This window comes from Sciurus vulgaris, assembly GCF_902686455.1.
Source record: "Sciurus vulgaris genome assembly, chromosome: 5".
NCBI classification, from domain to species: domain Eukaryota; kingdom Metazoa; phylum Chordata; class Mammalia; order Rodentia; family Sciuridae; genus Sciurus; species Sciurus vulgaris.
Window position 1 is genome coordinate 172258177 of NC_136465.1, and position 17178 is coordinate 172275354.

Sequence of the window (17178 nt, forward strand, 5' to 3'; positions counted from 1 at the left end):
GGAATGTGCCAGCCTTTCTGGGTGACCAGACCAGTCGTTCACACTGTGATTTTTAAATTTAATTATTTGTTTATTTGTTTGTTTATGGTGGTATTGGGGATTGAACCCAGGGGCACTCTACCACTCAGCTATATCCCTGACCCTTTTTATTCATTTATTTTGAGACGAGGTTTCACTCAGTTGGCAGAGGCTGGCCTCGAACTTGCAATCTTCCTGCCTCAGCCTCCTGAGCTGCTGGGATTATAGGTGTGTACTACTACCTCACCGTGTGTGATTTGTGTATTATTTTAATAACCTATTTATGTGATTCACCTGCTTTATCTTCTATTACAAGAAAATATCTTAAAATTGCCTTCCTCATTAACAATGAAGCTTCTTATGAACATACAATTATTTTCTATAAGATGTGAGGATCTTTCTACTTAATTTCCATGTGTAAGCCTGAGGATTTTTGCTTTGCAATGTTGCAGCAGTTTTCAAAACCAGAGACTCTAAACTCTGGAGAATTCTGACAGTTCTGTTATGTTTTATTGCAACATCCAGGTGGATGCTTTTATTTTATAAGAATTTAATAATTCACATGTTACATTTTAGTAAATCACATATCATGGCAAAGTTTGCCGCCCTGTGCTGGGGCACCTGTCCCCATGTTGGGGCTGGAGAGCTCGATTTGTGCCGTTCTCTTGCCTTGGCGTGGTGGGCTGCCACCACTGTTGTTTCTTCTACTGCTTCCAGTCTGGGCACAGATTCTGGCCCCTGCCGTCTTCTTGCAGCCCCGCAGTGTTCCAGACTGTCTAACCATGTGGGTGCATGCCAGGTGGCCAGGGCCACTGCTGGGCACCGTGCTACCCACCGCCAGTCAATCCTGCTGGCCTCAACCTGCTCAATGCCACCTGGCATATTCTCTCTGCTCCCGCACATACTTCCTTGCGGGCTGGAGTTGCTTACAAAACCCAAGTTCAAGGATGAGACTATGGAGTGTCCCGCGACAGCCCAGGTAAAGCGTTATTCTGAGAGTGGAGCCTGGATGCTCAGGGTGGCGCCGCAGGATCCAGCCTGCTCTCAACACCGACTCCAGCCCTGCCCCTTTCCCCTTTGTTCTATTTTGGGTCTTTTCTTCTCCCAGTCTCCCTGTCAACTTAGGTAGCTCCCCTTGACCGTGGGCTAGAGCTGTGTGGAGCGCTTTGTGAAGTGTCATCCAGTTCACAGCTTCCAACACCTGTGATAGGGGCGCCCTGGTGCTCCTGTTCCACAGACAAGCAGGGCCAGCGAGGACGCGTGCCACAGCCAGGGTCACACGGGGCAGAGCCCGACTCAAACCATAGCGTGCCTGGCTTTGAAGCCGCGCTCTTGGTCGCTCCGCTGTCTTTTGTCAAATCGTTCTGCACATTTTTGGTAACTCACATCCTGAAAGCCTGTTTTTAATGTGAAAATCCTCCCGGCTCTGCGTGTTCCTGGAGTGGCGAAAGCTATTGCTGTGGTTACCCATCTGTCCCCTGTGCGTCCCCAGATCTGGTGTCTTCCCAAGCCCTGTCCCAATCATGTGTCCTAGAAATGCTTCTTCAAATGTTGGAGAGACGTCAGGCAACACAGAAAGCCCTCTGCACAAGCCGTCTCGAGGCCCCTTGCCCAGCAGCTGCAGTGGAGTCCTGGCCTCCACACGGAGGCCGGCCCGTCCTTGGGCCTCCTCTCCAGCCACACCTGCTTTGCCAGCCGGTCTCCCAGCATCGCATGTTCATCGCGTCCTGGCTGTCGTCCCTTGCACACTCACATCTCCAGCTGCCTCAGCTGAGACACCTCGTTCACGTCTCCCAGTCCACGCGCTCCAGACCAGGCTCCGAGGTTCCTCTCTCAGGTCCTTCCCCAGCCTCCCGTCCCAACAAATGGCAGCTCAGGACAGAGTCCTTGAAGTGGTGCTCAGATCTGTCCACAGATTCTGCCAGCTCCGCTGCGGTCGCCCTGGTCCAGATGACACCTGTCACTCTGCCCCATGGCAGGAGCCACTTGAACGATGCCCGTCTCCACCCTGACCCTTGCCAGCATGAGCTCACCGCCGCAGCGTGATGGTTGGCATTAGTATAATAACTGCTCACACATCTAGTCTCGGAATGCGTCAGACACAGTCCTGACATCAACTTTCCTTCTGTTAACCTTATTTAATCCTCAAATAACCATACAGAGTGAGTCCATTTTACAGTTGATGAAAGGCAGGGAGAAATTAAATAATCTGTCCAAGCTCACTCATCCAGAGGGTGGCAGAATTGGGATCCAAAGACCAGGGAAGTTTTAAGCATTAAGATTTAAAATACAGGGGCTGGGGTTGTGGCTCAGTGGTAGAGCGCTTGCCTAGCATGTGTGAGGAACTGGGTTTGATCCTCAGCACCACATAAAAATAATAAATAAAGTAAAGGGTCCATCAACTAAAAATATATTAAAAATGTTAAAAATAAAGAATGTAAAATACCGGGGCTGGGATTGTGGCTCAGTGTAGTGCACTTACCTAGCATAGGGGAGGCACTGGGTTGGATCCTCAGCACCACATGAAAATAAATAAATAAAATAAAGGCACTGTGTTCATTTAAAACTACTTTTAAAAAAAGAATTTACAATACAAATCAAAGCCAGGCGTGCTGCCACACACCTGTAATCCAGTGACTCAGGGGGCTGAGGCAGGAGGATCACAAGTTCAAGGCCAGACTTAGAAACTTAGTGAGATCCTGTCTCAAAATAAGAAAGAGCTGGGGATGTAGCTCAGTGGTTAAGTGCCCCTGGGTTCAACTTCCAGTACAAAAATACACACACACACACACGAACAGATTGGCTCACGGCCTCCTCTGCTCAAAATTTCCCAGAAGTGTTCTCCTCTTTACGCAGAAGCCGGGGCCTTAACAACAGCCTGTGAGGCCCCACGGGACCTGCGGGGCTGCTCCTGCTGTCCCACGTCCTGCCACTGTCTCCCTCCCTGGTACTTCCAGAGCACACCTAGTACATTCCTGTCTCGGGGCCTTTGCACTTGCTGTTCCCTTTGCCTGGAATGTGCTTTCTCCCTCCTCCCCCCCGCCTCTGCTCAATGACACCTTTTAGCTGGGACCCCCTCCCTTGGCCACGCCCTTTAAACGTGCAGTCCCTCTCTACTTCCCTACACAGCACCTGTTACCATCTGACACATGTTTACTGTTGATTTCTTTATTGTCTGTCTGTCCTCGCTGAATGTAAGTCTCAGAGGGCAGGGATATTGCTCTATCCAAATGCTGACGTCCGTGACACACGACAGCTGTGTAATTAAAGATTGATGGGTTAATGAACGGATCTGCCCACCAAACCTCCTCCTTCCCCTTTGTCCACCTGCTACCCCCAGGTGTGGTCCTAGATTAGTTCTTCTCTTCAGAAGCCAAATTGTATCCCTTCCATTGCATTAAAACCCGGGACAAGAACCAAGGTTGCCACTTAAATGAGCGTTGACATGAATGTAAGGTAGGGAGAATTTTTTCCTCAGGATCACACAGAGAGCAGAGGTCATAAAGGGAAATGCGGACTTGGCCACGTAGATGTAAATGTTAGTATGTCAAGAAATAAATACAGCGATGATGAAAACCTGGGGAAAATGCTTCCAACACATCAGTGACAGAAGTCTAAGCTTGTCATTGAAACAGATAATTCACACAGGAGGAAACACAGATGGGACAACATTACGTACCCAAAAAATTCCAATTTCTCTAGCAATCGGAGAAATGCAAACTAAAACAAATCAAAGTACCTCTTTGTGTGTGGCGGGGTGCGCACTAGGGATTGAACCAGGGGCACTTACCACTGAGCCACATCCCCAGCCCCTGTTTATTTTTTATTTTGAAACAGGGTTTCCCCAATTGCTTAGGGTCTTGCTAAATTGCTGAGGCTGACCTTGATTGTGATCCTCCTGCCTCATCCTCCTGAGTCACTGGGATTACAGGCGTGAGCCACCACGCCCGGCCAAAGTACCATTTTTAATCTGCCAATTTTTAAACATCGGTTCAAAAGGAATGAGCCCATTGTGAGGTGCCATGGGAGAAGGCATCTTAAAGGTGCTGAGCTGTACGCTGCCATTTTGAAGGTGATGGGCAGCTTTTGCATTAAAGGGTCAGACAAGGAATCTGTTCTGAGGAGTCCCTCCCTTTGTTCTTGAAAGGCCTCCATCAGGCAGCCGGAGGGTAGAAGCAGCCCAGAGCAAGGCATTTCAGACTGCGGTGTTGCTTGGTATGTTGAAGAATAAAAACATGTTGACAGCTATCTGCAGGAAAGTGTGTGTTTGTGTGTGTGTGTGTGTGTGTATGCGTGCGTGCGCTCGCTCGCACATGCCCATATTGTAACCACTGTTTGCACACCAGAGGATACTGGGGGAGGCTGCCCAAGTTTAGCAAGGATGCACTGGGCTGGAGCGGGGGCTCAGGGTGTGTTATAGTTTAGACATGAGCTGTCCTCCAAAACCTCACAGTGAGACAATGCATGAAAGTTTAGAGGTGAAATGTTGGGGTTGTGAGTCTTAACCTAACCCGCCTGCTAGTGCATTGGATAGATGAACTGTGTGGTAACAGGTAGGGTGTGGCTGGAGGAGCTGACCACTGAGGGCCTGCTTTTGGGGTATATGTTTTGTCCCTGCTGAGTGGAGCGCTCTTTGCTTCCTGGTGCCATGTTCCGAGCTGCTTTCCTCCGCCATACCCTTCCACCTGGATGTCCTCCAGCCCAGAGCGATGGAGTTGGCCATTTGTGAACTGGGACCTCTGAAACCATTGAAGCTGGAAGTGAGGACAGGCAGTTAGTGTAGAACAGGAAATCGGGTCAAATGGGGGAATGGAGGCCATCAGGGTCTGGGAAGTTGGAGTCCGCCCCTGGGAGAGTGGCATGTCTGTGTCTCCAGTGCCCTTGGGGTCACCGAGGTTACCTGCCTAACTGCCCCTCCCAGGGCTGAGGCAGGGAGTTGCTAATTAATGCCCCAGGCCCGACCTGCCTGGACCCTCCCTGTGGCCCTCCCCCGCCATCTCACTGGTGTCCCATCACACAGGCCAGAAGGAGAGAGGTAAGTGGGGAGCACAGAAGAGCAAAGAGGCCCTCACTGATACAGGACTCAGGGCGCGCTCATGTCTTGGGCTTCCAGAACACCAGCCATGGCCCCGCCTCCCTCCCAGGAGAAGTCTGTGTTACCACCTTTACATGGCGCCTGCTTCGTAGGCTCGCCTCAGGTGCTTCTCTGGCGTTATACTGCACCATCTGAGGAAGCAGAACTCCTCACCGATAAATGGTGGTATCACCGTGAGTCAAAATAAACTTTTCCTCCTCTAAAATTGTGCTTGCAAGTTCTTTTTGGTCACAGTGGCATTAAAACAAAACAAAACAAAAAACCGTCAGAGTGGTGGAGCCTGCCTGACTGGAAGATGCGCAGTCTCTCGCCGGGCCCCTCCCCGGAGTGGTTTCTGGGTGCTTTCATTGGTGCTGTGACTCCGAGGGGCTCTTCTACCGCCACTTAGGCGGGTGGAATTCCATCTGCCACCCAGGCCCCAGACGCTGGGCTCACCTTCCATTCGCCTGGACGCTCTCCTCCACACCCAGACCCCGGCTTCAGATGGGTGAGTTACCCCCAGGTCAACTTAAACCCTCCTCTGCTGACCTGAGACAGGACGATGATCGTCCAGCGCCCTCGAGGAAGGCGGGGAGTGGGGGCGAGGCAGTTGAGGAGAACAAAGGGAGGGACTCCTCAGAACAGATTCCTTGTCTGACCCTTTAACGCAAAAGCTGCCCATCACCTCAAAATGGCAGCGTAGAGCTCAGCACCTTTACAACGCCTTCTCCCTTGGCACCCCACAATGGGCTCATTCCTTTTGAACCAATGTTTGAAAATTGGTAGATTAACATAAAAGTCACGACTTTTTACGTTTCCACTGGCCCCCTTAGTTGATCGGTGGGTCCCCGATCTTTATGGTGGGGATTCTCTCTCAGGGTTGAGGCTCCTCTTCACTTTCTTTCTTGAAAATCCTGACGTCAGGTCCTCAACTCTCGGCTTTTGCCCGGCACTCACTGACGGGGGTGACGATCCCCCTCATTGTGCTGCCTTCTCGTCTCCAGCCGACCAGTCTGACCTCCGGACACCTTGGATGCTGATTCGGCTGCATCAGTCTCCACCGTGGGATCTGGGTCCTCCATTCCGGCAGATTCACCCTTGGGACATTTACTAGAAAATCTTAAATCCCTTCACCTAATCTGCGACCTAGAGCCACCAAAGCATATTTGCTTGTGTAATGATATTTGGCCACAATATCCTTTAGATAGTCGATCAAAACGGCCAAGTAATGGCACCCTGGACCCCGATATTTTACGGGACTTATACAACTTCTGTGAGCAAGCAGACAAGTGGAAAGAGATTTTTTATCTTCAAGCCTTTACGTTCTTGCACACTAAACCTGATCTTTGCTCCTCCTGCAAACCCGAACACCTCCTTTTGGCTTCTTCCCTTCCTAATCCCTCCTCCTCCTCCTCCGACTTGGACCTAACTGATGAGCCACCTCCATACCAGTCCCTTAATCAGAGGCCCCTCCGGCCCCTGCTCCTCCATCTCCTTTGTCCTGTTCTATTTCTGCTTCTGCCCCACCCCTGCCCTGCTCAGCCCAGTCCTCCTGCCACATGATCCCACACACATGTTCTGGCCCCCGTATGGGATGTGGCTGGAGTGGAGGGAGTGATCAGAGTCCATGTTCCTTTCTTGCTGTCCAATCTTTCCCAGATAGAGAAGCCACTAGGCTCCTTCACCTCCAACTCTGCAAACTTCATTAAGGAATTTCAGTATCTTACCCAGTCTTATGACCTTACCTGGCATGACATTCATAAGATCATGTCCAACATCTTGACCCCTGAGGAGCGCAGGGGAGTCTGGGAACAGGTGTGCAATTATGCAGATGAGGTTCACCATCAACCCTGACCCACCCCATTGGGGCTGAAGCAGTATCAGATAGGGAACTGCAATGGGAGTATAACACAGGGACTGGGCATCTGCAGAGGACGAGCCCCAAACCTGCCTCCTTGCAGGTCTCTGAAAGGCCGCCATAGCCCATTACTTATGATGAACTTCAGGAAGTAACACAGGACAAACTGAAAACCCTCTGCCTTTCTGAGCCTCATCACTGAGGCCACGATCAAATATACTAACCAGGACCCCAAAACTCCAGAGGGACGGCAGCTACTCGTGACTTACTATTTTCCCCCAAGCTATCCAGACATAAAGACTAAATTGAGGTGGTTGGATAGGGAGCCCATCACCCCACAACCAGAGGTTCTAGCGGTGGCATTTGGGATGTATATGGAAAGGAAAGGGAAAAAAAACCAAAACCTAAAATACCAAAGGCTGATCAAAGCCTTTCAGCCAGCTAGACCTGCCCAGCCAGCCACTATTAGGGTCACCCTAGCTCCCAGAAGACCTCCAGGCCATGCCTCAAGTGTGGAAAAGAGGGCCACTGGGCACGAGCCTGTCCCAACCCCCAACAGCCCCCAGTCCTTGTCTAAAATGCCGCCGACCAGGACACTGGGCAGTGGCTTGCCCTGATGCTCAGACCCCCGATGACCATCACCATCCAGGAACCCCGGGTGACCCTTACGGTGGCAGGCAGCTCCCTTTCCTTGCAGACACTGGAGCCACCTTCTCAGTGCTGCAGGAGTTTTGGGGGCCCACTTCCCCTGCAAAATCCTCCATTGTCGGGTAGTGGGAAAACCATACCACCCCCTACAAACCCCTCCAATAAGTTGCCACATAGGACAGATCTTCTCCATTCACTCCTTTTTGATAATTCCTATGTGTCCCATTTCCCTCCTGGGAAGGGACATCCTAGCCAAGTTGGGTGCCTCTGTTTCCTTCTCACCACCATGTGCCTCCGCCGAGACTCTGCTGTCCTCTCCTCACGACCTTGCAGGAATATTCCACCCAACCTGAGTCTTCCTAGCCCCTTCCGCCCCCCTAGCGGACCCCAAGGTCTGGGACACCCACACACCCACTGTAGCCACATGCTCACCTGTACTCATTCACCTGAAGGACCCAACATCCTGCCCAACCCAGGCCCAATACCCCCTTCCCCAAAGGAGCCTCTTAGGGCTTCAACCAGCCATCCAGGATTTAAGGCAGAAAGGCTTCCTGCGCCCCCAACTCACCTCACAACACTCCCCTTGGCTGTTAAAAAGCCCAATGGATCCTCCCGTTTGGTGCAAGATCTCCGCATCATCAGCTCGGCAGCTGCCCCATCTTCCCCACGGTACCCAGTCCCCGCACACTGCTTTCCTCTGGCCCCCCTCCACATGCTTCTCTGGACTTGAAGGACGCTTTTTCCCTGTCCCTCTTCATCCTGACTCACGAGATCTCTTTGCCTTCACCCGGACTGACCCTCTCCCTCGGGTTTCTTCTCAGCTGACCTGGACAGTCCTCCCCCACGGATTTCGGGACCTCCGTCACCTGTTTGGCCAAACACTGTCTCATGATTTCACCTCTCACTTTCGTTTCCTCCTCTCTCCTACAGTGTGTTGATGATCTTCTATCAACATAGTCTTCTCAGGGACTCCCAAGGGGACATGGTTAAGCTTCTAAATTTTCTGGCTCACAGGGGGTATTTTCTGGCTGACAGAAAAGGTGCAACTTTCCCAGCCTCAGGTTATTTACTTAGGAGTCAGCCTCTCACCTGGATTTAAGGCCATTACTGTAAGAGAAAAGCATTGCTGCAGGACATGCCCACTCCATCACCAAGGAAGCAATCCTTTCCTTCCTAGGGCCAGCAGGATAGCTATGATCCTGGATCCCAAATTTTTCCATCCTGGTGACCCCCTTGTATGAGGCTGCAAAGGGCGCTCCCGCTGAACCTCTCCTCAACCCTAAGGAAAGCCCTTCTTCAACCCCCCGCCCTACACCTCCCTGACATCACCAGACCCTTCTACCTGTTTGTCTCTGAGAAAAGTGGGCTCACTCTGGGGGTCTTAGGGCACATGTTCAGTCCCACGCTCGGCCCAGTGGCATACCTATGAAAAAGGCTAGACCGCACCGTAAGAGGCTGGCACCATGTCTTAGGGTATTGACCGCAGCATTTGTCTTAACCCAGGAATAAAAGAAACTTTCCTTTGGGGCTCCCACTGAAGTGCTCTCCCTCATCATCTGTCCGAGCTCCTTACTTATAAGGTCTGCAAACTCTACCGCCCTGTCAGGTGTTAGCTTTGCAAACTGCTCTTATTGAGGACTCTTCCATTTCCTTTAAGACGTGCCCTCCTTTAGATCCAGCCACTCTCTTACCCTGCCTTCCGACATACATGCTTCAGCAACCCATAGCTGCCTTGAGATTCTGGAAGTTACTTCCCTGCCCCTCCATGTTCAGGAGGGGGCCTTACACAACCCTATTTTCATATGGTTCACTAATGGGAGCTCTTTGATCCACGAAGGGATCCGATGGACTGGACATGCTGTTGTCTCCCTGGAAAAAGTTGTAGAGTCAGGACCACCAACCAACAGGCAGATATAGTCGCCCTCACCTGCGCATTCAGCCTCACACAGGGAGAATTCCTCAGCCTCACACAGGGAGAATTCCTCAGCCTCACACAGGGAGAATTCCTCAGCCTCACACAGGGAGAATTCCTCACAATCTACACTTATCTCCATGATCCCTCGCCTCCACCACCTCCCAACAGGGAGAGACTTTCCTACCTCCACCGTCTATTCCACCCCGACCTCTCTTCACTCTCACAATTCGCTAAGACTCATCTGCACTCTCCTCCCCGACATCTCATTTCTGAAGGATCTCTCCTCCACATGTGGAGTTTGCCTACTGACCAGTCCTACAGCTGCCAGACCCCCCACTTTTCCGACTCACCAGGCCCGTGGTGCCATTCCAGGGGTAGACTGCAACTTGACTTCACTCACATGCCCACAGTAAGAAAGTCTAAATGCCTTTGGTCATGGTGGACGCCTTCTCAGGATGGGTTGAAGCCATCCCCACCTCCAGCAAAAGGGCACTAACTGTCTCTGCCTTCACCCTTCCTGAAATCATTCCTCACTTTGGAGTGCCTACCTCCTTCCAGTCAGATAAAGAGCCTGAATTCATCTCCCGAGTTTCCTAACAACTGGCCAAGGCTCTTGGAGTCCCTTGGCATTTCCACATTCCCTTTCACCCAAGGTCATCAGAAAAAGTTGAACAAACAAACCGAACTCTTAAAAATGTCGTAACCAAGCTTTCTTTAGAAATTCACCTCGACTGGGGTCAAACTCCTGCCCCTTGCTCTTCTATGTCTTTGCTCGCTCCCAAAGAAAGCTGCCAATATCTTGCCCATTGAGCTGATGGACGGTCATTCCGTCCTTCCCCGGGGTTATTGCCCCTTCCTTCCCCTCTTCCTTCTGTATATTCATTCCTCTCCTAAACCACATTTGGGCATTCCTGTGGGGTTACACTGATGCCTCCCTGCCTAGACTCCTGTCTGACCTCCCGGCTCAACCTCTTCAAATTAGAGGCCAAGTTCTTATCTCTCCTCCTCAGGAGGCTACAGCCCCTCTATCTCCCAAATGACAGGGACCCCATATGGTGATCCTGTCTATGCCAATGGCTGTCAAGGTGCGAGGTTTACCAGGATGGCTACACATTTCTTGGGTGAAGCTCTACTCTCAATCCATAAACCCCTCTCCAGCTTCTAACCCTCTTCCAACCAATACTTGGCCTCCCCAGGGGGACCTCCCTGCCTCAAGCTGAAGGCCATCAAGCCCTCCACCTTTCTTCCCATTCTGGAGGGTGAGGACCAGAACACCGAGGCACCAGAGAACCACCCCCAGCCACGAGGACTGACTGTCAGTTACATTCTTGCCTCCCCTGCCACTCGCCCTGTCTAATGCTTTCCTGATGATCAGATTTTTCCCCAATAGATCTGTCCAGGTGCTAGCCATTTTCTCCCTCCCAGATTGCCCGCAGGACTGCTGTCCCCAGGGATGTTTTACCCACTTCACGTACATTCACAGCCAATGCGCACAGGATCTACTCTTAACACAGAGTCACCACCACATGCCACATACTCAATTTAACTACTCCTCTCATGGCACAGGGATGTTGGATGTGCATGACAGCGGAGTTCTCTCATCTCCTGGCTAGCGTCCTAGACTTTAACAGCTCTTTGACTTTCAACAGCATCCCCATGGAGCAGGCAGATATCACCCCAAAATTATCAGGAGTGCCTCTCTTCCAATTTGCTTCCAGGTGCATCTCTTCCAATCTTCCAGTGAACCCTGTGGGTTCACTAGACCATGCCCAGCAGGAAGCAGTTACTGAAGATGGATCTTTGCCCATATGCTGCCCTCAAAAGGGAATCTTCTTATAAAAACAAAAATGGGGGAATGAAGGGACGCTGGGTTAAAAACACTGCAATCATTTCTTTCTGCAATTTTGCTGCTGCCATTATTCTGCCTCCCCCACACCATTTTACAACCTAGATTGCTAGCCTGCAAACTTCCTGGTCAGTCATTGGTCCAGATTGTTAGCAGCCTACAAAATTTCACTTCTTAAAAAGAGCTTAAGAAGAGCTCCCCTGTCATTCTCTCTCTCTCTCTCTCTCTCTCTCACCCTGCAGGCAGACACTCTGCCTGTCTGCTTAATAAAATCTCTTGCATGAGTTCCCATGTCCAGAGTGGTTTTCTGGGTGCTTTCAGTTACTTTTTAAAGAAAATAACCAGTGTGTGTTGGTGTGCCTGTAATCCCAGCAATTCAGGAGACTGAGGCAGGAAGATCCCAAGTTTGAGTCCAGCCTGTGCAAATTAGCAAGACCTGCCTCATTTTTTAAGGAGGGCTGGGGTGTAAGTCAGTGGTAAAGAACTTGCATCGCATTTGCAAGGGCCTGGGTCAATCCCTAGCACTGTAAAAAAAGAAAGAAGGAAAAAGAAAGGAACAATTGACCCGATTCTTAAAGAAGTTAGCCGAGGTGCCTAAGGCTGCCTCCTCCACCAGGAAGACTTCTTGGGTTTTCACCCCTCCATCCTCTTCATTCCCCCACTCCCAGCCGGTCCAGCCTCTTCTGTGGCTCACTCATGGTGTGGGGCAGGAATGACTGAGTCACACTTGTCTTTCAACCTGTTTGCTCCTCAAGGGCAGGCACACTACTTTACTCTGGCTCGACCTCCAGCACCTCCCATAGTAACAAAGCCATTTATGGAGTCTTTGCTGAGTGGTGGGTGCATGCTAGACCCTGTCCCCATGTGGCAATCTTGCAAAGAGGATGCTGAGATTACTTCCACTTAACTGTTGAGGCAAAGGAAGCCCAGAGAAGCAGAGTAACCTGTCTGAGGTCACAAAATGAGTAACTGGCTGACTTGAGACCCGATCCAGGTCTTCCTGAGTCCAGAATCTGTGCACTCAGTCCATGCTGCATACAGGTCCTCCTTGCAATGGTCTGCTAGGTGCTCCTGTCTGCTGTAGAGATGGCAAAGGAGGTGTCACCCAGCTCAGTCACCCGGCTGGGATTACACTCTGACTTCCCCTTACCCACAGCCCTCTGGATGCTCTGGAAAGACACCTTTTGGTCCACACTTGACCATCTTCTAGCAAATTCCCTTTGCTTTGGGGCCCAGGGCCAGGAGTAGGCAGGGGGCAGGTGGTTGGGGAGGACAGGTGGCTGAGGGAGGTGTCTGAAGTGGCTGAAAGGACAGGCTTCATCTCCTGGGGCCTCCCGGTGGAAGAACAGCCTGCCTGGCAGATGGGCGCCTGGCAGCTGCAGGTTGGCCTTGGGAAAGACCACTCAGAAGCCAGGGCTCCATGGACAGAGCTGAGGGCAGGGTGTGAGAGGGTGGCCACACCAGCCCTTGCCCTGAGGCTGACTGGCCACAAGTGTGGCCCTGCCTGGATAGCCTGCCTGGAAGGCTGGGTGAGTGGAGTGGATTTGCCCAGGACACACTGGCCAGGCATGCAGCTGGCCAAGGGGAGACACTGGACCCAGGCCTGGGAACAGATCCCAGCCTGCACAGGCAGGGGGAGATTCCTGCCGAGCCAACTGCCTCTCTCCTCCTCACCTTTGACCCTCTCCAGGGAGCTGGCAGGGGAGACAGGAAGTAGAGTCCAGCTGGGTTCCGGGGACTCCGTTCGAATGATGGCATGCTCCAGCTGGTCACGTCCATCCCTTGGGAATCAGTTTCCCTCTCTGCAATACTGTCACCTTTGCAGCTCAGACACCTTTGGAAACACCCCCACAGCATTGTGGACTCTATGCCTACCTGTGGCGGGGGCCTAGCAGGTCCACCCGCAAGTCCACAGACCAGGGCCGGCCCTGGAGCTCCTTCTGCTGACCCCAGAGCTGCCCCTCAGCCCCAGACCTCTGACATCTTTGTGGTAGCTGCTCCTAAAGGTGCCTCACCTGTTTGAATTGGGCGGCTGTGACAAATGCCACCGACTAGGGCTGTGAGAAGAGCAACGTTTGTTTTGGCCGCAGTTTGGACTGTAACTAGAAGTCCCAGAGCAGTGTCCTGGTCGGTTCCTTCCAAGGGCATGAGGGAGACGCTCTCCTGTGTCTCTCCTGGCTCTGATGGTCCTTGGTGTCCCTCGGCTTGGAGGTACTTCAGCCCAGTCTCTGCTTTGGTGTCCGCATGGTGTTCACCTCATATGCATCTGTCTCTGGGTCCAAATTTCCTCTCTTTGCAAGGACACCAGTCACGTTGGATCAGCGGCACAGCCTACCCCAGTGTGACCTCATCCCAACTCATTACGTCTGCATTGACCTTTTCCAAATAAGGTCAGCCGGCCCCACTGGCCCCGCTGGGTCTCCTACCCCATCAACAGTCCTCACTGCCCCGAGGGGACCTGCTTCCTGGTTTCCCCACTAGACTGTGAGCTCCCTGAGGGTAGGGACTGTTCATGCTTCTACTTTGAATTTTTATTTGTTCTTTTTAGCTATACACGACAGGAGAGGGTATTTTGTATTTTTAATTTTTTATTAAGAGACATTTCAAATATATACAAAAAAAGAGAGAGGCCAACAGGAACCCCCTCGCCCCTCACCCCAGGCCCCCAGATCAAGATCCCGCCCCGGCTCCCATGGCCCCCTTTTCTTTCTCCCTGCGCTGGAGTATCATGAAAACAAATCCTCCCAGTATCTCGCTGTGCTCCTCTCAGAAGTTCAATAAATAGCTTTTGGACGCGTGGATGACTCCTCACTGCCGAGCTCTTTATAATGGCGCCCAAATGGGGAGAAGTTTTCTAACTAACCATCTCAAAATGATGGTGTGTCCAGTCAAAGGAATTCCATGCGTCCATTAAAATGGTCAATGCCAAGACACTGGGCTGCAGGACACAAAGCTTGGGCCCGGTCCGGTGGTCCTCGCCCTCATCTGGCGATGGCCAAAGCGTGGGTCTGAGTCCTGGTCAGAGCGATGCGGAGGAAGCCGAGGCTGGGGATCCGGCGAGGGGCAAATCTGACTGTCCCTTCACGACCTTCCTTGAGCTTCTCTGGTGTAGGTGTGTCATCTGTTCAAGGCACTGTCTGCAAATCAGATGGCTGCAGCAGCGGGAAGCTGCTAGCTGGGTGGAGCTGCTGGAGGAGGGGGAATCCTCCCTGCTGACTTAGGAGGTGGTCCCCACCTTCCCTGCAAAACCCTTCTCAGTTCCTAGATAGTCACTGCACCCATGGCTGAGAGGTGTCTGGGCCCGGAAAGGTCACAGTGCCGTCACCCAATACTCCAGGCAGGTGCGCCTTCCAAACTCGGCCAGCCTGTCCATCCAGACACCCATGAAGGGCCCAGAGCCCTTTCTGGTTGTTTAAGTGGTTATCAGTGCCAGTGTTGTGGTGTCTTTGTTCCCTTGGCAGGAGCATTTCTTGAACTGACTGCAAACTCCAACGTGACACATACGATCGTCCTGGGGAGAAAAGGACCCATTTTAGTTGGTTTCCAAGCACACTGTCCCCAGAGGGGAAGGAGGCCCGTCCACAGCAGACTTCCTTGTATCTGTCCCCGCAGCCCCTGAGCTCAGTCCCTGCAAACAGGAAGTGCTGACTTAAATGTGTATTCTCCAAGGTCCAAGCTGAGCCCAGGGTGTCTTCTTTTTTTGTACCAGGAATTGAGCCCCAGGGGCACTTAACCCTGAGCCACATCCCAGCCCTTCTTATATTTTATTTTGAAACAGGGTCTTGGTGAGTTATTTAGAGCCTTGTTAAACTGCTGAGGCTGACTTTGAATTCCATATCCTCCTGCCTCAGCCTCCTGAGCGCTGGGGTTATAAGCGTGCACCACGGCACCTGGCCACCGAGATTCCTAGAAAACCTGACCCAGGAAATTTGGAGGGGAAGCTGCCAGATTATATTGAGTAGGGGGATGGGGGTGGAAAGAGGCGTGAGGGGAGTTTAGAAGTCCCACACTACAGTCCCAGTTCCCCCTAAATCTAAATCTCTTGGGGATGTTGGTGCCTCAGTTTCCTCATTTACCAATGTGGTTTTTTGTTGTTGATGTCCTTGTTTTGGGTACCAAGGATTGAGCCCAGAGGTGCTTAACCCCTGAGCTGCATCCTCAGTCCATTTTATATTTTATTTAGAGACAGGGTCTTGCTGAGCTTACGATCTTGCTAAATTGCTGAGGCTGCTTTGAACTCACCATCCTCCTGCCTCAGCCTTCCGAGCAGCTGGGATTACAGGTGTGCGCCACCAGGCCTGGCTTTGTTTTGATTCTTTAACCAATTCGATGCTGCAAAACATTTGCCAAGCAGCCCAAGCAGCTTCCTGGAGGTTGTAGAGAAACCCAGTGCTGAGTCTGCGTAGCTCCTACTCTAGGGAAGTTCACTGCCAACATTTACACGTGACGGAGGGGCTCATATGGCGGAGGGTGGGGGGGGTGGGATTAAGAAAAGTTTCCAAGAAGGAATTTCATTAGGTAAGAACCTTGAATAAGAGCAGAAGAAGTTCAGCGTGCAGTCTCTGGGCATGTGGGAAAGGCATTCGGGTCAGGAGCAGCACTGTGTCCACAGGCAGAGACAGGAAACAAAGTAGCTCTTTGGGAAATGACAAGTAGTTACCTGGAGGTGAGCGGGAAGGGCCTTGGAGAGTCCACTCACCTCACAAGGGTGCCAGGCAAGACCTGGAGCCAGAAGTCCCAGGTTCAAACTCTGACGCCTATTTGTGGGGTGACACACTGAATTGGGGTTTCCTCCTTTATACCATCTAACTACCAACTTGAATTCTCTTCTTGTCTGGAAAACACCTCAAACTCCACATGTTCAAAGAGAACTCATGGTCATTCCCTTAGCTCTCCCCACAAACCTGGCCACTCCTACCAGAAGTCTGGGAGAATCTTTGACACATCTTTTTGCCACCACTATCTAGACCATTTTCTGTTGCTGTAACAAAACACCTGAGACTGGGTGATTTATGAAGAATAGAAGTTTATTTGGCTCACAGTTCTGGAGACTGGAAGTTCCAGATCCTGGTGCAGCATCTGGGGAGGGCCCATGCCACATCACACCATGGGGGAGGGCATCACCTGCTGAGACAGGAAGTGTGCTAATCCAGTCTCTTCCTCTTATAACGCTGCCTCTAATGACATCGTGGGGCAACCCCTCATGATCGACATAACCCTATTAAGTCCCAAAGGCCCCACCTCCAAATACCATCAACACATGAATTTGGAGTTTAAGTTTCCAATATATGAATTTTGGGAGGACACATTCAAACCATACCAACCATCCACAACCAATCCACGATCAATTCACCTCCTAAATAAAATTCACCCGATGCCATGGGTCAACAACTGCTAATACTCTTACCTATGAGAGTCCCTTAATTGGTCTTCCTGTCCCCATTCCAATTCCCGTAGAAATATGTTTTGTTCACAGTCGTCGAAGGACTCTACCCACGGGATGGGCAATGATTTCCCAAGGGTTGACAGCTTGCCTTTGCCTTCAAGAGGGATCCAAGCTCCGGCCTGGGGCCCCCATCCCCTCCATCCTCTCCCCGTCTCTGTCCCGCCTTGGTGGCTCTCTGCGACCTGCATGCGTCTTGAACCCACACGCTCTTCTCCCTAGTTCCTCTGCACCTGGCCTGCGCGCATGTCACCACCAACACCACACTCACGTGCCAGCGCTAATAAACTTTTCTTTCTAGCCTTCAGAACCCCTGAAATGTCTTGGGTATGTAAATTTTGTCCTTCCCAACTAAAACGTTAGCTTCCCGAAGGCC

The 17178-nt window shown here is 51.6% G+C and overlaps 2 long non-coding RNA genes across 2 annotated transcripts; both read right to left on the reverse strand.

The window, feature by feature from the left end:
• Positions 1–5016: 5016 nt before the first annotated feature.
• Positions 5017–8283, reverse strand: LOC306661890. The gene is made up of 3 exons (XR_013764003.1): positions 8167–8283; positions 6838–6897; positions 5017–6189 (listed from the first exon to the last, which is right to left on the reverse strand). It is a non-coding gene; the product is annotated as an uncharacterized lncRNA (long non-coding RNA).
• A 5768-nt stretch (positions 8284–14051) lies between these two features.
• LOC306661699 lies at positions 14052–16906 on the reverse strand. Its single transcript, XR_013763939.1, has 3 exons — positions 16767–16906; positions 15602–16483; positions 14052–14870 (listed from the first exon to the last, which is right to left on the reverse strand). It is a non-coding gene; the product is annotated as an uncharacterized lncRNA (long non-coding RNA).
• Positions 16907–17178: the final 272 nt, after the last annotated feature.